At 33.5% G+C, this 8,026-nt stretch overlaps 1 long non-coding RNA gene across 2 annotated transcripts; it reads right to left on the bottom strand.

The window, feature by feature from the left end:
• Positions 1–4,143: 4,143 nt before the first annotated feature.
• LOC106319994 lies at positions 4,144–5,924 on the bottom strand. Of its 2 annotated transcripts, XR_001265664.1 has the most exons (4): positions 5,687–5,924; positions 5,514–5,596; positions 5,284–5,426; positions 4,144–5,171 (listed from the first exon to the last, which is right to left on the bottom strand). It is a non-coding gene; the product is annotated as an uncharacterized LOC106319994 (long non-coding RNA). The 2 variants fall into 2 exon arrangements; XR_001265663.1 differs by having other exon boundaries at positions 4,144–5,426; positions 5,687–5,923.
• Between the last annotated feature and the right edge of the window lie 2,102 nt (positions 5,925–8,026).

The raw sequence follows: 8,026 nt of genomic DNA, 5'->3' as shown, positions 1-8,026 counted from the left end.
ACCAGAAATCACTAAAGTGACTTCTCTTTTAATATATAGGGGGATTAGTTTTCGTTTGGGCTTTGTTTAATTTGTGTTTATATTATTGTTATTGATAACTTTAACTGGGCTTTTAAGTTGTAGCTTGGAATCTTTCAGCTCTTAGAAACTGTAGGTCTACCGATTCCCTTTCACCTTCTCCTGCGACGTAACTATGTAGTTATGACCTTTAATCACGTTAACCCACCACACTCACAACCTCCTCTTCATTGCTTCTTTAGTTACACTTTTCAAAGCTTAATTTTGTTCTCTTTCATACGACGATAGTGTTAAGGCAATGTCTCAGCTTTATTTCTGAGAAGTCCGTCACTTAAAGAAAGAGGTGAGCTGATGCGTATTGATATGCTTCTGATGGTTCCTATTTTAATTTTAATTTGCAGCTTCATGTTATGAACTTTATCGACAAGTAGATCATTGCTATATTATTTTTCTTCTCAGGATAGGCGAATCCATGAATCAATTAATGTGCAACTAACTATTCAACACCATCAAAAAAAAAATTTAAGTAATTTTGTTTTCTTCTCTTTTCTCCTTTAGGGTTTGGATGTCTATAATATTTTGAAGGCTTTCTCTGCTGCTGCATCGAAGTTGGAGACCATTGGGCAGGGCAGGGTATGATTTTGTTTAATTCAGTATGTTGGTTCTGTCTCAATTTCATGTGATGTGAATCTTTTCTGCTACTAGGAGTTAGTTTCAAAGTTTGTTGCGAGCTTGACTAGCTATGTAAAAGACTGGACTGAGAAGTATATGTTCTTTGTATGACCTACTTGCTTGGAGATGCAAATGTAAAAATACTTTTCAATTAACTTAGGAAGCTCATACTCAATGCTGAACAGATTTATGAATTTGTCAAGTTCTTGTGTCTCTGTTGTTCTTTGTTGTGATTAACTTCATCGATCTTGTGATATGATCTATGGTTTTCAGTTGATGCTAAAAACCAAAACGAGCCTTCTAAAACAAAGTCCCCAATGGTACAGACGCTTTCACACCACCTCTCTCTGTAAGTATCTCCAATAAAAAATTATTTTTTTCCTTAGTTAAGTTTTGTGGGTTTGCTCATGTGATGAGGAATTGAATTTGAGGTTCTTAGATTCATCAAAGTGGATGTCTTTGTAGAAAACAGGAAGCAACACCTTATGTAAGAAAAACGGCACAAGGATATTCTTGGAAGACGATAAGTTTCCACAAACTTCGGAAGTGAACAGTACTATTTCAAATAACTGAAGACTTCTTTGAGCAACGCGTTTCTTCAGGCTTTTCTTCCGGTACCATGGCCCTTATTTCCCTTATTTTTGGAAGGCATGTCTTCCTGCTTCGACCAAACCCATCTTCGTAATCACCAAGATACGATTTTATGTGTAGGTTTGTTTGTTTGCTCATGATTGTTGTTCTGTTTCTGCATACATTTAATGGAATGGTGAAGCCATAGACATCTCTCAAGACCACAGACCAATCTATTTACCGTAAGAAGAAAGTGGCGGCTTCGTTGATGCCGGTTTTTTTAATGGCGTTGCGATTGGGACATGAAACTACCACGCGGGTCACGATCTCCACTCATAGCAGAGACAGAAGATCAAACATATACGTTTATAAGAGGAAGACGAGTTTCTGATTATTGGATGCGATGAGATTTGGGATGTTTGACAATTCAAAAGGTGTTAGTATCGTTAGGCGTTATTACGTCGTCGTGATGAAAGGTTGCTATGAAGTCTTTAAGGCTAAAAAAGTTTGATAACCTCACACTGGTTGTTTGATTCTTGTCGGCTGATACCATGGCGATGGTGTTGTGGTTTGACGGCATAAGCTTTTCAGAGCTCAAGGGCCTTATTTGACGGCTGAATGAAAAGATAATGGCGTCCCCTTTTGTGTTATAGGCTTTGCTTTTTCTTACTTTTGTATATGTTGTGTATCTATGTAACTTCAAGTGTATACGTTCTCCAGTTTTGTGTAAGCGGTTATTTGTTTCGTGCCTGGATTGAAAGTTTATGTATGTACGTGCTCCATTTTAGTTTATATATCCTACCAGGACCGGCCCGCCCTACGGACAGAAAGTTATTTTGAAAATAATTAAAATAATTAAAGTAAATATCTTATATAAATCTTAATTAACTTAGAAGTTAAATACTACTTTAATTCTATATTTGTTTTTATAAATCTTAATTCTGTATTTGTTTTTAATTAACTTAGAAGTTAAATACTACTTATACATAAGCTTATAAAACAGAGTTTTCGTATGTTAAATGCATCGAATTTTGCTTCTAAGCAAAAATGCACATATCTTTTAAGTACCTGATTTTTTTTTAAAGGAGAGTACCCCTATTCAAAACTGAAATTGACTAATGATTTTCTCTGAAGTACCAGTAATTGTTGGGTGCGTTCGTTCCATCTCTGAAACTGAAAACAAAAATGATTTTTTAAAATAAAAATATTACCTCAGAATTTTATTTATTTATTTATAATATCACTTTAGTAGATAATGTTTTTGAACTACTTCATAAAATTAATATAAATACATCTAAAATATGTTTTATTATAACATCTCGTCCGTACGCAGACCAACCTAGCATATATATATATATATGCACATGCGTACATTTAGATATATTTTGTCAGAGCAAATATCTTTTTTTTCTTAAATATACAAATCTTTTTTATTTACATATGCATATTGTAAAATTGTAGATTCGTCCGAGTCATCTCAAGCTTCCGAAACCAATATGAAATCCCTTGGATTTAGGGATTAACCCTTGGATTTAGGATTAATTTTTGGATTTAGAGTTTAGTTTTGAATTTAAGATTTATGATTTATAATTTAATGTTTAGTTTTATAGTCTTATTTACAACAATATCTTACTTCCTCTGTTTTTTAATAAGTGTCATTCTAGCTATTATTTTTTGTTTTAAAATAAGTGTCATTCTACATTTTCAATGCAATTTCTTTTTATTCTTTTAATTAACCAATAGCTATTTATTTAAATTATTTTCATTTAAATAATTATACATTTAATGAGGGTATATTAGTATATTTTATCTTTTTTAATTTGCGTAAACGTGTCTAAGTGATATTTATTATATAATGGAGGGATATTTATTATAATAGAATTAGATTTGATCTCTTCTCATTTACTTTTGCATGGACAATCCGAAGTTGTGACATGTGTTTTCTTATTTTATTAGTTTTCAAAAGTTGATATCTCATTAATATTGTTTGTTGAATTCTTATTCTGAGTACAGGCCGCCTGTAGGGTGAGAATGCGCTTTACGTTCTTATTTTATGATTTAATTTGCTTCAATGGGGAAATATATTTAGGGAGAACCTATTTAATTGGATTTAGTCGACAGTGAAAGTTCAACTCGAAGGGTAAACCAGGAGTTAATAACTTGGGTTTATTGTAATTTCTGGAATAACCCATTTGATTTAAACCATCGTATGCAAATAATAGATGTTAAATCTTTAGTGAACAAAACCATTTGTTTTTAAATGTTAGTCCATAAATGATGTCATTATATTTAAGTAATACTGGAGTCCTAACATTTGAAAACAAATGGTTTTGTTGCACTAAAGATTTATTGTACAATAGCTTTGATTAGATTACGAACCAACACTTGTTTCGAACAAAAACATAGGAGGATCAAATGTCGGACGTGTTATCATATGCACATTTTGTATACCTTGTTTCAAATTTATCGATCCACAACTCTGTCTAATTTTTAAGCCAAAAAAAAAACTAATGACAAATAAAAGTACAAATAAGAAATACTCTTAAAACTTGCAACTTATTTACATGGTAATGCTACTGAAATAATTAATAATCATACTTTAAATATTCTTTGTCTTTTCCTAATTTAATTAATCATTCCAGCCTAAACTAAAATCTATTCCTAAATCAATTCATCAATTCATTCAAATTTAAAGTGAGTAAATACTAAACACGAAATTGATTACTTCTACCATTCATCTTATCAATACTATATATACATAACTTGTTTAATACTGATAAAAAAGTAAAAGTATATTACCGTTTAAACAGAATAAATTATTTATAAAAAAAGTAAAAACAAACATGATCAAGTTCTAGTAATGATTAAACGACTTGTGACAAAGATATCAATTTGTTTACTGTTATAAATATTTTTATAGATTTTCTGAACAAAACATAGCATACCCAGAAGGATAAAAAGAAAGTAGAAAATCTCCCAAAGCAACACTGATGCGTTAGCATTATTCAAATAGGAAATATTGCTCAGAACTCTAATTATCTTCACCTATGCCACATATGCTTTCTTGGCCATCTTGGAAGATGCTCGAACTGGAGGCTTCTTAATATGAAGACCACTTGAACCTACTCCTGTAGTCGGAATTCCCTGAAGAATACTACCACCAACATCCACCTTAGCAAAGACTAAGCTCTTTTTTCAGAGACTAAGTGCATTCCAAGCATATCATCTCCATTGTCTTGCCAACCATGTATGCGATAAAAGGGAAGCGGAGTCTCCTCTGGATTCACACCATCTGCAGCCTAGAAAACAAATGAATGATGATGTGTAGAATAGTTACGTACCAATAAATGACCATCTTCATAGGCTTTGATGTGATGTTATTTTGTCATTTCCCTATCAAAACCAACAAATAGACCCTCAGCAGTCTCATCAGCAATAGTATAAACGATATACAGAAGTCAGAAAAAGTTTATCAAAGTAAGTCGTATCTCTGTGTGTGCAAGTCGTTTCTCTGTGTGTGCGGACATGAAGTGCATTTGAATTCAAATAACATAATACTGGAGGACACCGACATCATTAGAGTTGTTGCAGGTCAAGCAAGTAAAGCCTGAGATAGTCCGTTGAAGCTTCTTGGTACACCTGGAGCAAGAGAAGTAACACCACCGTATGTCCATCATGATGCCGGTGACCTTCCCCGTGATCCGTGAAGGTAAAGTTAATTTACTACATTTTTAAACTATTAGAATCACAATCAGAGCACAAAACATGCAATATTCTAAACTATTAAACATATATATAGATGTATGACCCAAGATGGGGCAGTGATGATAAATTCATTAAGCTCAGCTACGATCAGAGCGAGGTTCAAACCTTGGCATAGCCCCTCAGCAATGATGCTGCTGATGTATTCACTGTGTCATTGGTAACCAGCATATATTGATGGACAGAAGGCCATTAGGTTGGGTTTAGGATAAGTAATTTTAAATGTGTATGTAATCATATAATAGTTACCAAGAAACTTACTTGTCAAAGTAATCAAGCATCTCACTGTGATTGCGGAACCTAAAATATTCTTCAGGTATTGGGGAGACCGGTTCGTTACTCATCGAAAGAGGGTGAATCACTGAATCGAATCAATAGCAGCCTGAGTTTCTGACCAGTCACATCTGAAAACAAAAAGCTTGAAAATTATGAGTTTAAACGCAACAATAGTTTAAAACGACCATGATCATAATTGTTACGAACAGAATAACCTTTGCATCTAGGAAGTGCATACATTTCTTGATTTGCAGAATCGGAGCAGTCCCACCTCAACGGCGGAAGAACAAAGACCCGCCTTCATATCAGTAAAATAGATATTAGCCATTAAACGGAGAATGATTTGCTGGAGCTATCACGGGTGAGGATGATAGGGAAGAAGGTTTACCTTTTTATAGGTTGAGATGCACCGCCTAGAAGTAGCATTGAATGAGAAATTTTGCTTATCAAGTTGGTTAAAGTGGATGAATCAATAACTCTCGTAACGTTTCGTAGGAGACGACCAAGCAACGCAATCAAAGCTTGACATCAAGGTTCCTCATAACGATTCGTTTCCCTCGACCTCCTGAAATTCCATTGCTTGTTTAGATTTTCAGAGATTGAAGACGAAGATAAATCCTAATTTTTGGAATCGCCTTTCACGAAGCGTACAAGATTGATTCCATGGGCCGCAGAGGAAGGGCGTGACGAAGCCCATGCGAAACCCGTTTCAAGAGAACAATAAGTTTTAACTGATACGGTGCGTATCCTACATGTCTGCACAGAAAAGTATCAATTTCCAGCATGGCATCCTAGCTCTCACCTTCAAGACTAAGTTTTTGATTTGTGTTAATGAATTCGACATCTAGCAACATTTTTTCAAGAATATGTCAGACATAGACCATATATCCACTGAGATTCAACATCTGATATGCTAACTAATTGACATCCTCATTAGCTATCCAGTAAATCCGCAAGCTGTGTAAATATAAGAAAATAATAATCTATCTCAATTTAGAAACTCCACACAATAGTAAAATCCTTTATTAAACATAGCGCAATAATATATACATATCCAGAAAAATAGTCAAGGCGAGATTTTTTAACAGAAATAAAAAATAAATCTCCATGAGTTCCTTTCAGATCTATGCGAACTCTCTCGGTCCGTCCAAAAAGATGTGTTTCTTTTTCATTAGTTTTTCCTGTAGTTATCAGCTGTGTAAACGATTTTGTTTGCATTCTCCTTGAAACTACCAGTGTGTTGTAATTCAAATTTGAAGTATGAGAAATTAGTGAATCTCTCCATGGCGTACAGGTCTTAGCGGAGAACTTTAGAAAGTAAAACAAAGAACATAGAAAAATTATACTAATCAAGTTTTCAGTATGACTATGAAATTCTATCAATTTAAAGAGTTTCAATGATATGTGACACTGCATAGAGCGGTTTAGAGTGTAATGGTTTATCATTGGATGTGAGAGTTAATCGACAAAGTGGGAGAACCCTAGGCCATATTCAGAGATAGTGCAAAAGAATAGACGATTAGGAAGCTTTTTGGGTATGTCTGACGCATCAGCCTCACCTTTTAAAGGTTATGTAGAAACTGAGTGCCATAGGCCGCGAGTTAATTTAAAATGACCCAATAATCATTAATTCATTACATAATCACGTTCAAAAACTCACTGCCGAGGGCCGTAAAATCACCGAAAAAATGTAATTCGGACACCAATGATGTTGATTTATACTGACTCAGTCCAAAAATCAAAATTCTTAAAAACTTATTTTTTCACTCATTTCATCCTATAATCGAGTAGTATATTTAAAAATTCATGAAGTTTTCATGAAAATTGCAAAAAACGAAGAAACTGATGTATAACTCTTGAAAAATTATGAGCTGTCGGAGTTAATATTCCAGAAAGTCTAAAAGTCTAAAGAGGAAGACGACTTGTAAAAATCATAATTGTCTTTCATTAAATTTAATCATAAAAAAATGTAAAACGCACATGTTCTCTATTCGAACCCGGGTTGTGAGCCTCTTTAATGAGACATAAACCACTGCACTAAGTGAAATTTAGTGTTATTCATATGAATACATACTATGTTAAAACAAAAATATAAAGATGGATCCCACAAACATTTATTAAAATCTGATGTGAACCCGAGAGGAAAGTGTCTCATTATATATATAGATTTACATGCATTCCAGCTTATGAAGGCAAACTGAATTGTATGCTTGGTCGCTTATTCCGTACATATTCAATTTGTATGCTTGGTCGGTCGCTGTCAAGTGTCAACTTTCGTAATATAAACATTAACAAGTGTTTAAAAAAAAGAACGTTAACAATAGAACATTAATATTTAACACTTAAGGGGTGATTAAACCCAACCCTTGTCCAACATGAAAATAATTTTACTGTTATGAAATAACTTATAATTTACAGTGTCGAGAAATTTAAATAAGAGTAGAATTTAATACCCGTAGGAAGTAAATAACACTAATATAAGGGAGAGAGTTTATTATAAAGAGGAAGAAGAAGATGTAATGATTCTTTGATTATAAACTCTTGTTCTTGTATTTGGTGTACAAAAGAGTGAGATGAGTGATGGTATTTATAGTGAACAACAATACATAAAATAACAAAGATGGTGCTTAATTTGGTAAATGAGTGGGTGATCATAGTGTTTGATGAGTAGATGATCATAGTGCTTGAGTTGGTAAAGGGGTGGATGATCATAGTGCTTGAGTTTGGT

The sequence above is a fragment of the Brassica oleracea genome, unplaced genomic scaffold, assembly GCF_000695525.1.
Source record: "Brassica oleracea var. oleracea cultivar TO1000 unplaced genomic scaffold, BOL UnpScaffold00751, whole genome shotgun sequence".
NCBI lineage: Eukaryota > Viridiplantae > Streptophyta > Magnoliopsida > Brassicales > Brassicaceae > Brassica > Brassica oleracea.
Note: the sequence above shows the minus strand (reverse complement) of the source record. Positions and strands in the feature narration are given on the sequence as shown.